The sequence below is a fragment of the Elgaria multicarinata genome, chromosome 1 (assembly GCF_023053635.1).
Source record: "Elgaria multicarinata webbii isolate HBS135686 ecotype San Diego chromosome 1, rElgMul1.1.pri, whole genome shotgun sequence".
NCBI classification, from domain to species: Eukaryota; Metazoa; Chordata; class Lepidosauria; order Squamata; family Anguidae; genus Elgaria; species Elgaria multicarinata.
The window spans coordinates 137,719,830-137,735,733 of record NC_086171.1 but is presented as its reverse complement, the minus strand read 5'-3'; the positions used below and the strand labels follow the sequence as shown (position 1 = coordinate 137,735,733).

At 43.2% G+C, this 15,904-nt stretch overlaps 1 protein-coding gene across 2 annotated transcripts in view; it reads right to left on the bottom strand.

Annotated features, from left to right (window-relative positions):
* NEGR1 (neuronal growth regulator 1) overlaps positions 1–15,904 on the bottom strand; it is a 585,000-nt gene that overhangs the window by 216,153 nt on the left and 352,943 nt on the right. The window lies entirely within an intron of this gene.

Here is a 15,904-nt window from a genome sequence, read left to right as displayed (position 1 = left end):
CCTCAGAGGCCTGTGGATATAGGAAAGCCTTGCCTTGTTTCCTGAGGAGTCTGCCTCTTGGGTTTCAGGTGAGTGAGCATCTCATATAGTGGGTGCTACCATCAATCAGGCCCTGCTCCTTGTAAATAAAGAATCGTAACCGTCTCATTCTTGCTGGTGTCCACAGTTAAAGTGGGCCTAGTCTTACTGAGATTAAGCTGCTTCAGATGATTTATAGTTTGTGTTGTGAAACTGTTTATTTCTTTGCAACGAAAGCTTCCGCACCAATTATTCTAGGTTTAGTGCATGCCTTGCAAGAGGTCTTCTATAGGGACCAATTTACAAAAGCTTGTGTTTGCTAGGAACCCAAATGTCAGTTCCACTGATGAATCAGTAGTGAAAATCCCTGGCCCTGAACAGCTTTCTCCTTTTCTTGTCTTCGACAGGCTGCTTCCCTCACCCTCTCTTTTAGTCTCTCCTGAGGACCCATTTCTTTAGCAAAATCTTTCCTGAACCACTTAGCCTCTCCTTAATTGCTATTCTGCTGCTGCCTTCCTTATCCCCACCATTTCTACATTACTCAGTCCCTGGCATAACGTCCCATATCTCTGCCTTATGCATCAGACTTTCTAAATAGTAACCCACATACAAGGTCTTGTACAGAGCCTTGCAAATTGTTGGTTCAACTTATGGGAATTTCTTCCCTCCACCCCTTGGCTCTTGTCAGATTGGTTCAGAAAATAAAACAGGGCGGGGAGAACCGAAATAGTTAGATGATATATTATCTGAGTCAATTTGATGGCAAGAGTCACATTGCAGTAGCATTAAGGAGAACTACATTACCCAAGAGTCACAGGAGTCTTTCTTCTGGATCTTTGAACCAGAAAGAGGAGGGAGGAACCAGAACTTCAGCCTGCTAGAAAATGTGGATGCTTGAGTCTTTGTTGAGTCAGACATTATACCAGTCTGCCCCAACCTGGTGCCCTCCAGATGTTTTGGACTACAATTCTCAGCATTTCCAGCCATTGGTTATACTGGCTGGGGCTGGTCCAAAATATTTGGAGGGCACCAAGTTGGGGAAAGTTGTATTACACCACACCTGTACCACCTGAAATGGTTGCCAGTGTGATTCTGGGCCCAATTCAGGGTGCTGGTTTTGACCTTTAAAGTACTAAATGGTTTGGGTCCAGCTTCCCTGAAGAACTGGCTACACCTGCATAACCCTGCCCATGTTTTATGATAATCTTTGGAGGCCCTCCTAATTAACCCACCACCAAGAACATTAATGTTGGCTGACAAAAGAAATAGGGCCTTCTCCTTGATAGCCCCCAACCTATGGAACCCCGTCCTGCATGATACATGGCTGGTCCCATCTCTGCCTGCTTTTAAGAGGGCTTCCTGGCTTTTACTGTACTTGCTGTTAATGGACATGCTGCCTGGTTTTATTTCAAATAAATACATACAATGTGTATTTTAACATATTGTTCTTCACTTTTGTTGCATTGTATTTGTGCTGTAAGCTGCCTTGGGGCAACTATGGCCTAAAAAATAGATGGAATAAATGAAAAAAATCTCCCTCCAACCCTCTTTCTTTTGCTTAAAGGGAAAGGTGGAGGGTTAGGGGATTGGGAGCTGGGTGGCAGGGATCATGGGGAGATAAACCAGGACTACTTCTCCATCTTGGATTTTAACCTAAACTAGAGAGTAATGCAGGGCCTTGTCATGTTTCCTTTGAGAAATGCCTGGAGTCTCCCAAGGTCATATTTGGGCCTAAACCTGGTAAGATTCACTGGCATCTCTAATGAAGGCTAAAGTCATGGTTTAGTAACGATAGTAGTAATAGAAACCTCTAACCTAGGGTGACCATATTTGGGAAACCAAAAAAGAGGACACCTAGTTTGTGTGTGGGAAAGCAGCTTTCTGAGTCCTGCAGAAAGTACGTTATTCCCCCGCCACCTTAAAGAACCCGATTGGAGTGGAGGAGGGGAAAAGATTTCATTCTGCACCACCACCATCCACTCCAATTGGGGCCTTTTCTATAATGTCCACGAATGACCCACTTTCCCCTTTAAGACCTCAATTGGAGCTCGGGGTGGGGGAATGATGTGCCTCAAGAAAGCATGTCATTCCCTCCTGCCATGCTAATGGCAGCCTTAAAGGGGAAGGTGTGTCATTCCAGGACATTATTGAAAATTATAGAAAATCCCCCCTGACACCATGGAAAGAACAAAAACCAGGACAAATCCGGGGAAATCCTGACAGTTGGTCACCCTACTCTAACCCTTAGTATGTATTCCCTGGACAACTCACAGCTTTCCAGTTTAGCCAGCTCTCCACAAAACATTCAGGAACCACCTGTTTGTCTGCTTCACTCACCACTCGTATGTCTTACCAAGACCTCAAGGGCAGGCCAATCCGTAATAGGTCAATAATACTGTTTGGCTTGGTCTTCAGTGGTGTCCTGGGAGCAGGGGCTCACAGGGTTGATGCACCAGGACTTTTTTTTTATCAGCAGGGATAATGACATCATCTCCCACCCCACCCCCAGACTTTCCTGTTCTTTTTTTGCTTAGCTGCATTCCCTACAGTAGCTATGGGGAAATGCAAGCTATTTCTCTTGTAATGCAAACCAGTTTAGTGTAGGATCTACACTACTGCTTTAAAATGGTTTGTAACAGTAGTGACAACTGTTGGGGCCCAGGACACACTCCATATACAGTTTTCAAACCGTTTTCAAAGGGTCATATCCTGCTTGGTGTAGATCTGGCCTTGGTCTTGGATGGGTGATGAAGACATGTGTTCTATATACAAGTATTGTCATACATACTGTATATAAAACAGCTGCATGTATTTTTGCACTCTCATAGAATCATAGAATAGTAGAGTTGGAAGGGACCTATAAGGCCATGAAGTCTTGCTCCCTGCTCAGTGCAGGAATCCTCCCTAAAGCATACCTGACAAATGGTTGTCCAGCTGCCTCTTGAATGCCTCTAGTGTGGGAGAGCCCACAACCTCCCTAGGTAACTGGTTCCATTGTCGTACTGCTCTAACAGTCAGGAAGGTTTTCCTGATGTCCAACCGGAATCTAGCTTCCTGTAACTTGAGGCCATTAGTCCGTGTCCTGCACTCTGGGATGATCAAGAAGAGATCCTGGCCCTCTGTGTGTGACAACCTTTTAAGTATTTGAAGAGTGCTATCATGTCTCCTTGGGGGCATGGCTATGGAGTTGTCATGATGAGCGCCCACATTTAAAAATGCATGTACATTCATAAAAGAAAAAAGAAAGGGAAAAAACACCCCGTAATGATATGTATCAGATCAGACTGGTCAAATAGCTCTATAAAAATTACATAGTGGCAGAATCGATAAAAATAATTCCGACCACCTTTCTTTCGCAGGAGCTGTAGCAAGAGCACACGAACACACACCAATCAATTCAAGGCAGACTTCCAGGATGGAAGAGAGCACATGGAATGTTTATTGAACTTGGCCTAGGGACACCACATACCTCACATCCTATCCTTGAAAAGCTGCAGTTCAGCATTTCCCCCTTTTCTTAAACAAACAAACAAACAACGTGCACTAGGTATATTAAAAAAAAAAAAAGCAACCCTGTTTCTTGGCAGATAGGAGGGGAATTGCTCCAGATTGTTTCCCAGATATGGGACCAGGATTTGACAAACATTTCCTGTTTATTTCTACAAAACAAATTGTTTACATGTGGGCACAATTTCAGTGATTGATTTTTTCCCGAGGAGACTTACATTTCAAGAGCAGCATAACAACAAATGACACGGTAAACACTCTGAGGGACCGTGCTGTGCGACACCACTTTTAGTCCTACTGGAGCCCTTAGGAGAACAGAGTCTAGATTGTTGCCAGGTCGAGGCAGTCACAGAAGTGCCTTTGACATATACAAATGTAGGGCTGTGTCTTCTTTTCCCTGCTGCCTTCACTCTATGCTTCCTCCACAATGCACAATGGAGCCTCCATGATTAGAGGCAGCGTGCGTCTGAATAACAGTTCCTGGAGGCACAAACAACTCAAAAAGGCTGTTGGCTTCATGCCAAGCTTCTGGGATTGATAGAGTCGTGTGGCTTGCCACTGTCTGAAACAGAATGCTGGATTATCCTTGGTATGATCCAGCAGAGCTCTTGTTATGTGTGTAGCATTTGCTCTGTGCAGATCCACTGCTTCTGCGACTCCAAGTACTCTGCTTCCATCAAGTATGTTAACTGCTTTTCAATGAATGTATCCTGATGAGGGCTGTCAACTCCTCCTCCCACAGCTTCTCTGCCTTCAATGGCTGCCTAGCAGACAGAAATTCAGCAGGTGAAGCATCCCAACACTGTACCTGCTGCCTGCCATGCAGCTGTTAAAGCCCTGCCAGAAAAATGGCAGCAACCCTAAATGTGGCATATCTCTGCACACTGCCAGACCACATCTGGTCTCTTAGAACTTAAGAAGAGCCATGCTGGATCAGACTAGATCAGACCATCTAGTCCAGCACTCTGTTCGCACGGTGGCCAACCAGCTGTCGACCAGGGACCAACAAAGCAAGACATTGTGCAACAGCACCCTCCCACCCATGCTCCCCAGCAACTGGTGCACATAGGCTTACTGCCTCAGATACTGGAAGTAGCACATCACCATCAGGGCTAGTAGCCATTGACAGCCTTCTCCTCCAGGAATGTATCAACCCCCCTTTTAAAGCCATCCAAATTGGTGGCCATCATTTACTTTACCCCATACTGCTATGTGGGGTAAATTAGGGTAAATTTGTAAACCGCCCAGAGAGCTTCGGCTATTGGCCGGTATAGAAATGCAATAATAAATAAATAAATACATGTTTTTTAAAAGCATACCATCTACCTAGGTACCGTGGGCAAATATAAAGAAGATTGGGTGTACATTGCTTTAAATGGGTGTGCTTCTTAGGAGCTAGACTGCTAGTGCAACAGAAGCAAGCATAACCTGCATATACATTGCTCAAACACTGGGTTACTGCCATCCCATCAAAGCAGATTAATGTTCCCTGATCTACAGACATGCAATACTTCATGCAAATATCGATAACCACTGTACTCGGTTATCGATATTTGCATTGACATTTCTTCTATATTATTTTAGTAGCAGGGAGTGCTTACCAAGCACTATTGTTTAAAATACTTGGAGCATACAGCTAATCCTCTGGTGTTCTAAACCCAATTATCTCCTCTTTTTAAAATTCTATCCATGCTGATGCATGCTCATGGACTGTGTGTCAAACGACTCTAAGGTATGATTTTTTGCCAGACTACCCTATTGATCCTACACATTCAAAATTTCTCTTACTCCAACAGCATTGCTGCCCTGGAACAGACCCCTCCCGCTCTCTGCAAACGTACTCATATGGCTTGCCTTTTGCCCACTTGTAGATGAGCTACTCCGGGCTCTGCCAACACAATTTGATGAGAAACACCATTTTACAATTAGCGGGTATTGTGTCTCAATGTACACTGCAGTTCAGAGCTTCCTTTATACTGACAATGCCAGAGCTTCCCAGGGAACCTCTGTGTTCTGTTTTCTGGCTGTTTGTGGGCATACCAGCCTCTAGGAAGGTTGCTCCCTTGCAATTCCTCCCTTCTGAGCTTCAGGCTTTTCCTTGAGTTATATCCACAAGGCAAATTATAAAATAAAAATAGTCAGGAGTAGAATAAAGTAGATACAGTCATTATTTAGTCAAACCCCATCCCTTCAAACTGAAAATCCTATGCCTAAATCTACTCAGCCTATTGCAATACAATGGATGTGAGGTTATCCTTGATGTCGCCTGGCTGGTTGAGATTTGGAGGCCCTGTTTTATGGTGGCTCTGGTCCTTCTTGGAGGGGTGATTTCAGAAGGTGGTGCTGGGGGACGCCATAACAATTGGGTATTGGTATCCCTCATGGTATTTAACCAGTACTTTGAATTGCTGGGAAAGGTTGTCCAGAGTTTTTCAGGTTCAGTGCCACCAGTATGCTGCAGACTCCCAATTTTATCTCTCCTTTCCATCTAAATTTAACTTAAATTTAAATTTTATTGTTCTAACTCTGTATTTTAATCTTATATCAATTTCTGCTGCGTGGTTTTAGCCTGGTTGTGCTTTTTATACTGTATTTTGTAATTGTGCTTTTAACCTGTTGGTTGTTTTATTGTGGTTTTAATTTTTGTGAACCGCCCAGAGAGCTTCGGCTATTGGGCGGTATAAAAATGTAATAAATAAATAAATAAATAAATAAATGCAAGGAAGGTGTCTAAGTTCAAGATCAGTCACTGACATTGGTCATGGATTGGATGGGGAAAAACAAATGATAGCTTAATCCAGACAAGACAGAGGTGCTCTTAGGCCCTTTCTACACCTAAGAGTGTAGAGGGATGCAGGGGAGACGATCCTGGGATTTCCAGCTTCCGGGATCATCGCCCTGCATCCAAGCAGCCATGTGATGTCCTGGAAGTGAAGAGGGACATCATGCCCATTGCGGCCGCCATTTTTTTAAAAAAAAAAAACGGACCTGGGAGCACACTTTCACTCCAGTGCAAAGTGAGTAAAAAAAGAAGAAGCCCCAAGCCTGCTCCCCACTCCTCCCCTAATGTCCCTGGAATGCCCCCAGCCCGGCTCCTTCCCTCTGCTGACCCCCACTACTCATGAGGAGCAGGGAAAAAGCCAGGTCGGGCACCAGGGTCAGGCAAAGCTGGTAGTAGGCCCAGTCCAGATGGGAAATGTAGGCCCCATTTCAAACTGCTCATTAAGTATTTTTTAATCAGTTCTAAATAGATATGAACTATAACAATTTATAAAAAGGTAATGGCAAGCACTTTTATTCAAAATGTATATAAAACATCACTTCTTCACATTCAGAAATGCTTTACGTGCTTTTCTTTGGGAAAATTAGTCAACAACAGAAAAATCAAGCAATTTTGCCCAGAGGGACTCGGAGTAGCCCCTCTCAAAATCGTAGGCCCATGCGAACTGGCCTCACTGCCCCCCGCTCCACTGCCAGCCCTGCCGGGCACCCACACCACCCGTGATCCTCGGGATCATCCCAGGAGTACTGGAAGAATCAGGTTTTCCCAGGGTTTCTTTATTCCAGGGAAAACCTGTGCCTGTCCCTCCCTGCCCCAGGGAGTCCCTGTGCGTCATTTGGTTGCACAGGGAGCACCCAGGAACAACCTGGGGGGGGGGGGGGCGGGAGGCTGCTGTAGAAACAGCCATAGTCAGTTGAAAGAAAGATTAAGAAATAGGGATTCAACCTGTGTTGGATGGGGTTCTATTCTCTCTGAAGACTCAGGATCACAGCTAGAGTGTATGCCTGCATTCAACCCTAAACCTGGCAGTGGCCAGGAGTGCATTTGCACAAGTAGGGCTAGTTTGCCAGTGCACCTGTTCCCATAGATTTATGATCTGGCCATGGTTATACATGCTTTAGCTACTTCACATTCAGACTATGGCAATGCACTTAATGTGAGGCTGCTCTTGAAAAGTGTTCAGAACACGTTCAAGTGGTCCAGAATGCTGTGGGCACACTGTTGACTGGAATCATGTATCTCCCTTGTTACAACAGCTTTAGTGGTTACCTGTCTCTTTCTCAAAACAATTCAAAGTGTTGCTTATAATGTATAAAGCCCTACATAACTTGGGTCTAGACTATTTGAAAGACTGCATTCTCCCTTAAGGGCCATCCTGGACTTTAAGGCCATTGCAGAGTCCTTTCTCTCTGCCTTGCCATCATCGGAGGCACATTTGGCAGCAAACTGAGAGAATGCCTTCCTGGAAGCTGCTCTTAGGCTCTGGAACTACCTGCCAAGGGAGGCTGGGCTAGCTCCATCTCTGCAGTCCTTCTGCTGGAAGGCAAAGTCATTTTTTTATTATTATTCAGACAGGCTTTTGAGTCCAGTCTGGCTGCTGTTTTTTTCACCAGCTGAAGTTTTTCAACACATTGATTGATTGATTAGTTGAGTACATGTTATCCCATCTTGCCACTAAAAATAGTGCTTAAGGCAGCAAACAATAATAAAATAGAAAGAACATACAAAATTATAATTAAGGGCACAGTCCTATGCAGGTTTAGAAAGGAGAAAGTCCTACAACTCCTAACATTCCCCAGCCAGATGGAATTGTAGGACTTTTTTCTGTCTAAACTTGCATATGATTGCATCTTAAAACATAAAAGCACACCTGTTAAAAACATATCAGTTAAAACCCTATAAATGAACCTATAAAAGTGCATTGACTAAAAGCTTCTCCACATGGTAGGGTGACCATATGGAAAGGAGGACAGGGCTCCTGTATCTTTAACAGTTGTATAGAAAAGGGAATTTCAGCAGGTGTCATTTGTATGCATGCAGCACCTGGTGAAATTCCCTATTCATTACATCAGTTAAAGCTTCAGGAGCCCTGCTGTCTTTTGTAGAGCGATCCAGATTGGTTGTGATGGAGGTTTGCAGTTCCTTTACATGATTTCGTCAACCTCCAAAGCTGTTTATAACCTTCATTTCGTTTTCAACACCAACCCACCCCGGAGATAACACAATAAGGGGTGTTAATCCAATGAATCAGCTTTGTGTAATAATGGTGTAGCACTATAATCACAGCATCATCTAGTGGCCGTAAAATGAAACCTATAGAACTTGTCAAGAATGGAAGTCCTCCATTCAAACCACATGTCCACCAATTTAGAGGAGCCAATCTTAATCCTGCAAAGACTCTGGAAGCAAAAAGCCCTGCTAAAGATGAGGGATTTCAGCCTCATGTGATGAATCTTTAAAAAAAAATAAACAGCACATACAAGTTAAAACCAACATTGGCAAAGAAGTCAGCATAATACCAGAAATGCAGGCAGAGAAAATGAAAACATGTGTTTGGCATGGGCTGGGGTGGGGGGGGGGGGAGGGAAACAGATGATGCAAGGCAAATGTTCTGTAACAGAGGGGGGAATTAGCTCAAGGCTGGCATAGCTGAGAGGTCCAATCCCGGGGCCTCTCAAGGGCATGGAGAGGCATCGTATCCAGCAGATCCAACTCACCCCTGGGACATGCATTTTTGTGATAGCTCTACACCTGTGGAGCTTTCCTTGGACATAACTGGGGCCTCTGGGCAGATGTGCCTCTTCTGGCAGATGTCTTCTCTACTGGTGAAGGGGCACTTCTCTGCCATCCTAATCCTCTCCATCCAGCAGATCTGGGGGTTAGGATTGTACTTTTAGCCTCCATGCAGCCACATTTTCCTTGGCCTAATCTACACCAAGCAGGATATTGCCCCATGAAAGAGGTATGAAAGCGGTATTTAAAAGGCAGGAGCTACACTACTGCTTTATAGCGGTATTGAAGTGCCCTGACAACTGTTGCGACCCATTGACACATACCCTATACCACTTTCATACTGCTGTTTCCTGCTTGGTGTGGCTCCTGCCTTTTATATACCACTTTCACACCACTTTAATAGTTCAATATCCTGCTTCGTGTAGATTAGGCCCTTTAGGTCTTTTAGCCCCAATCCTTTTCCTCTGTATGTGGGGGGACATGGATGCTTGGCACATTATGGGGCCACTGGCCAGTCAGGTCTGGAGAGAGATCCTCTTACTTCTCTATAGGTTTTCATTCAGGTTAGACAAAATGGGGTGAAGTTTGATAGATGAAGGATGAAGGACTTGGGGATGGATTGCACACAAGTCAGCGCAAGAAAGAAAGAGCTGAGTATTTCCCACATTTATGAATAAGTATGACTAGGTGGGCTAGGCAACAAATTGGTTCTATTTAAAATGAACTAATTGCATTGTTCAAATTTAAGCAGAGCAGGTCTTGTGTAATTATGTAGGAATGGGCATATTGGTCTATTCCATGTCATTTTTGCACATATTCACTCATAAATCCATCCCATATCATTTCTGCATTAATGTGGGATTAAAAAACAGACACATTTAATTACATATTTAAATATATACGTTTACAGCACAATCCTGTCTATGGCTACACAGCAGTATGTTCCATTGAGTTCAATGGGCCTTATTCTGAAATAAGTAAGGATTTCAGCCTTAAATATGTGGTGTGTGTTTTTTAAAATACACATTTTTAAATGTATTTTCAGTCAAAATATGCATTGTAAACATTTTCTAACCAAGAACTGCATCAGAACATTGAGGAAGATCACTAAGTTCCAATCTAAATTCTATTATTCTGGGAGTTATAGATCAGGTCAATTTTTATCAGAATTTGCAAAGGTCAAAATCGTCAAGAATTCCTAAATTATAGTGCTTCAATGCCTACTTTGCTGGTTTTGCTTTTGGATCAACATACACAAAATCACACCCCTCCACTTGAAATAAGCTTTGCAATAGGTTAATTGGCAGAATTATAAGTGTAGAGTTTAGAAGCATATGTGTTAATCGACTGGCATGCCGTCGACCTCTGCTTCAGTGCTGCAGAGTAAAAGAACTGGGACTAAAAGACAAGGGAGAGTATACTGAGACTAAGCTGTAAGTGAGCACATTTTGTATATGCTGTAGAACAGTGCAGAAGATAGAACACTGCACAAGGTATATACAGTAGATCTCCAGATGTCATGAACTTCAGTTCCCAGAAGCCCTCTGCCAGCATGGCCAATGGTCAGGAATGCTGGGAGTTGAAGTCCAAAACATCTAAAGATTTACCTTCTGCCCGCCCCGATGAAGAACATATAGTTTACTTTGTGGAAGTCAATACAAGTATCCTTACTGTACATACACCCAGACAACATCTACGACCCTAAGAGGAGGCCCTAATAGTGATTCCGAGACAAACATAATGCCATCATGAAGAACCTCGGTGGTGGGCCTTCTCTGTGGTGGTACCCACCCTCTGGAGAATCCTCCCAGGTGCGGTTCGGGAGATGGAAAACATAATATCTTTTAAATGTCTCCTAAAGACATACCTTTTTACACAGGCTTTCCCTGGTCTTTAATGTAGCTGGTTTTATATTGCCTTTTAAACTTTTAATGTTTTAAATTTATACTTGTATTTTAATTGTGCACTGCCTAAAGAGCTTTGGCTGATGGGCAGTATAAAAATGTAATAATTAATTAGTTAATTAATTAATAGGGTGATCTAGATATCTTCCTTCCATAGGATGTTCCAGATATTTTCCTTCATGGCCATAGACAAAGCTACATAATGGAGCTGAAAGTCCAATTATGGATCTTTCTCCTGCAGTTGTCTTCCATTCCAGCCATGGTGGCTCTTCTTCTAAGATAGCTGTTATAACTCCAGAAGAGCATGGGGAAGTGGAAAGGGGGGTGAGCGGGGAGGGGAGGACAGAATGCCCAGCCTCTACCTCCAGGAAGGAAGGAGAACTAGACAGTCCTCTGGGTCCATCAAGTTCAAAATGCATTTAGAGAGGAATGGTAGGTTAATGAGCCTCTGTTGCTCCTCCTGTCCTGCTGGGCAGGGCTTATAGTAGACAGAGGGCTCCAAGATCAGAGAGCCCTCTGTCTATCGAGCACCAATTCTGTTAGAGTACACTCCAATTTACAATGTCCATGCTCATAGAAAGTGACTTAAGTGGCAGAGCTCTCAAACCCATGCAGAAGAGATTAGTCAAGGACGTGATTCAAGGACCCAAGCATCATATTCGGATCCCAATATAAACTTGCAATACAGCCCCCCTCCTACACTCATACCACGATCCCATCCCATCTATGCAATGTCATGATTTGTATTTATAGCCAGGCATAGCACTAGACATATATTTTGGGCCTGTAAATCCTACTGACAGTACTGGCTCCTACTGTCCCTGGGTTGGTCACATTTTCCTTCTCATAGTAGTGGGACTGCAGCCTAGGCAACTGCTCACTCTGTATCTGGGCCACAGCAAATTATGCCCTTTTTCTTCCACTCTCATCATGCTTGGGTTTTCAATGAGCATAACCACACATTAAAACCAACGTTGCCAAATAGGGATACGAAACCTCCAGCCTATGGTCCTGATCCATCTCACGAAACTTCCACATCCAGCCCATGAAGTCGCCTTGGCCTGGCGGGTCCTGGCTTTCAATCTCACATCAGATACAACAGTGGGAATATGGGAAACCGGGGACTTGGGTGGTGCCACAAGGAGTCAGTCATTCTTCCCAGTGCCAGCCAGCTAGCTTTGTGCAATGTGCACCACCCTCATGGGACATTACTGCCAAGCCAGGTACTTTATTATTATCCTGCATTCTAGAAAACAATGTAGGTGCTTTTCACCAATTTTCAGAGGTGAAAGATACACCAAAATTAACCTCCTTTGGAGTGAGCTCACCATAGAAACAGGCATAGGTGTGTGCAGCACATTTCATTAGGGTGTGCACACTATTGTTGTTGTTTTTTAAGGCGAACATTTATCAAATACTCAATTCTAAAGGACATTATTTTTATTTATTTATTAAACACTGTAGACACTGATGCTCTGCTCTGCGTTCGGCTTGCCTGAGCACATTAGTGCCATTGCGGGGATGGGGGGGGGGAATTATGAGATGCTCCTCAAGCCCCAGCATTGGTGGGGCTTTGTAGTGACATTGGCCAGAAGAACAGCTTATGAGGTGATATTAGCCTTCAGGGGCCCTTCTCCTGACCTCTTTGAAACATGACTCCCAGCAGAGAGGCTCCTAGCAGAGTGATTCCTTTTCACTCATGCTGCTGTGAGCAACAGAGCACTGTCAGGGTGGTGGCAGTGCAGCAGCCGGAGGAATGTTCCCACTGCATCTGCATCCCTACTCAATGGCCCCCTCAATTCAGTGCTTATTGCTTGAGACATTAGGGTGTGCCTGGTCACACCTGGCATACCCCTTGCGCACGCCCATGGAAACAGGCGGTGGTGGTCTTCTTTTCTTGTCTAGGTGTGACCTATCCATCAGTCTTTTCCCCAGATTGCTCTGGGCCTGGAATGGGTGGGGAGGGGTATATTGACTTTTGGGACTTGTAGTCATCCCAGGTTCAGAAGAAGGAGAAGGAGAAGGAGAAGAAAAGACTGGTCAATCTGTTTATAAGGTGCTCCTGTTTGGCCTGCCCCACTTTGTTTAGGGGCAGAATTCTCTCCTTTCTGCACAAAACATCTTCTGAAATAATTTTGCCAAACCTCACCCCATCCCTATGAATAACCCATTTCAATCTTGTCCTGTACTGTTGTGGGGAAAACACTCCATCCTTGATTTGTTTTATGCAACCTATTTTTTTTTAATCCCTTTAAAGTGAAGGTTATTAGATGTGTGCCTAAGAATGATTAAGTCTGCCTCAGTTCTCCCTTTTTTCATTTTTAAATTAGCAGAGAGAACCTTTGTAACCAGTTTGGGGTGGCAGAAGTAAGCTGGAAGAAAAATATCCAGCTTTTCAATTTCCCAGAACAGCCAAGTATAATATTACTCTGCCTTGCAGTTTTAAATGAGTTTGTACATTTTCCCCAAAATAGAAACATATTTCAAAATATGTCACCATCTAGCCCTCAAAGGCAATAATCCACTCTTAACACAGTTCATTTAATGACCTCAAAAAGCACGCATACATTGCAAAGTATTCGCAAGATTAGAAACATACAGAAGTATTATTTTCACATAAAAGGATAATTTATTAATCAGATTCCCCATGTAGATCCCTGAAATGAATCCATTACTCTAATTCACTCTCCAAAAATCTATTCTATGGCAAAGAAGAAATTGAACAGCTGTGACCTATATAGCCCAAAATGAACTAAACTATATCAATTTGGGATTTTTTTCAAGCTCTTATCTTTAAATACAAAACCTTGATGTTAAATATCATTATCTGTGGGGAAATAAATAGGGAAATATAGATTTTTGAAGGACAGCTTTTCATACTTAATATTGGCATTTTATAAAATAATCTTTTAAGATCTCAAGACATGAGAAAGTTATCTGCAATGCATTACTGATGAATGAACTTTTCCTTGCAAGCCAGTTAATATAATCAACTCCTGTGTCTAATATACTGAGTGGGGTGAGGTTTTCCATCAGTATATTATCTCCTAGGCCAATAGTAGGCAACCTTTTGGGGCCTGTGAGTGCAATTGGCAATTTCAGAAATTGTCTTGGGTGGCATCGGCACAAAATGGCTGCCATAGGAATTGTTGCTAGTCACAAAGGAAAAGTCACCTACCCAAAACACTGAGTACAAGGAAAAGGTGGGGCCTGAGCCCCATGCTTAACAACTCATTTGAAACTGGTTCTCAACACCAACCTATTTCATAGGAGGCAAACTTCCAAAATGTGTCAGTAACTTTCAAAAAGGCAGGAGACAAGGGAGGGGGGAGTGCTTACATGTTTCACAGAGATGATAGGTACAAGTAATGGAATGTGAAAATTAGCTTTGATCAGTCAGAAATAAAACTCATTCATATCTCTGTATACCATTTCACTTTTCCTAAACTTGATTTAGAAGACCACAGACATAGCAAGGAAGTCTAGACTGTTCTGGAAAATGGTTCATGGGGCTGGTTCAACCTAAATCACTTCTGGATCAAAGTGCATTTAAGGCTGGCTGCAAACCTACATACACTTACCAAGGAGTCAATTCCACTGCCGCCATTTGAATTTACATCTGAGTAGATATGTGTACGGTTGCACTGTAAAAACACTGATGAAAAATTGGAAACGTGTATCTAAATCCTATGCTGTTTTTGATAATTGAAGCTTTTGCATTCAACTGGGATTTAGGCCACACAGTAGCTGGAAAGATTGTTCACAGGAAGTACATTTAAAAATATATGTGGCAAGATCCCCGGGCCAAGTAGTTTAAAACCCCTCCACACTATCAAACAGCTATTTTAATCCTAGTCACCTGAGCATCAAGAGTTTCATGTTTTGCTCCTTTATGGAAAGAGACCAAGATGGCCTCTATTATTCTATCACAAATTCATGCAGATTTCACAGTAGAGCTTCATATACAAGAATTTTTATTTTCTTTCATTAGGATTTTATTTCTATTTTTTATTTTTATAAAAAAACAAAAATTGAAATGAGGGAGTGCTGCTCAGGGTCAGCATTTGGCAACCCTTTGTGCGAACACCATTTTCTAATTCTGGAGGAACGATGAATAATGAGTCACTCTTGAGTAACTGGTCTCTCATCAGCTTAATTCCCTCATCTTCCTGCCTGGTAAATGTGTACATGCATTGCTCGTTGCGAATCGTTAACTATCAGGGTAGGCAGGATCATCCCAAAGTTGGCCTGCACAGCTGGCCACAACTCTACTTAATGCTTGTGTTCCAATGTCTAAAATGCTGTTTGAAATTAGAACAGCAACAGCAGAGATATCCTAAGGCAAGGGGCAAGCAGAGAGAGAAAAAACCCACAGTAGACAAATAGCAACTATAACATCATGGAGATTGAGTAGAAGGGGGGAGCGGGGGGAAGGCCAGACTCTTGTAAGAGTTAGATTTTGCTTTAGCAAGTGCAAAATGTGTGTGTTTCACAAACACCAAACAAGTCTGAAAAGGCAAATTACCAGCCTCGAGCAAGAGCATGGCCTGAGCATCTTGTAGTCTTAAACAAACAGGATTAGGAATGTCTTTTATCCAGCTGGGAACAGAAACCAAATCGCTTTCAATATCTTTTTTTCGACCCAGATTGACTCAGCAAGGCACACTGGCCTGGAACGGAAGGCCCTGAGTGCTCCCATAATGAGTGTAACCCAATCGTGGTGTATCTGAGAGTTGCTCTCCCTTCTGTACGGAGCATACCACCACTAACAGCGCAGCAGCTGTGATCCGCACAGCATGCTCATTATTCCCCATGCATAGTGGGAGCGGATTTCATGCTTCTTCATACAATATTTACTGCGTGTTGTGCTAGTTGCAAAAGGTCACATTACCTCCTCTCAGACCAGGAGCAAACAACTTGTTTCAACCCCCATGAAACATTTCCTTTTGACACTAGACTG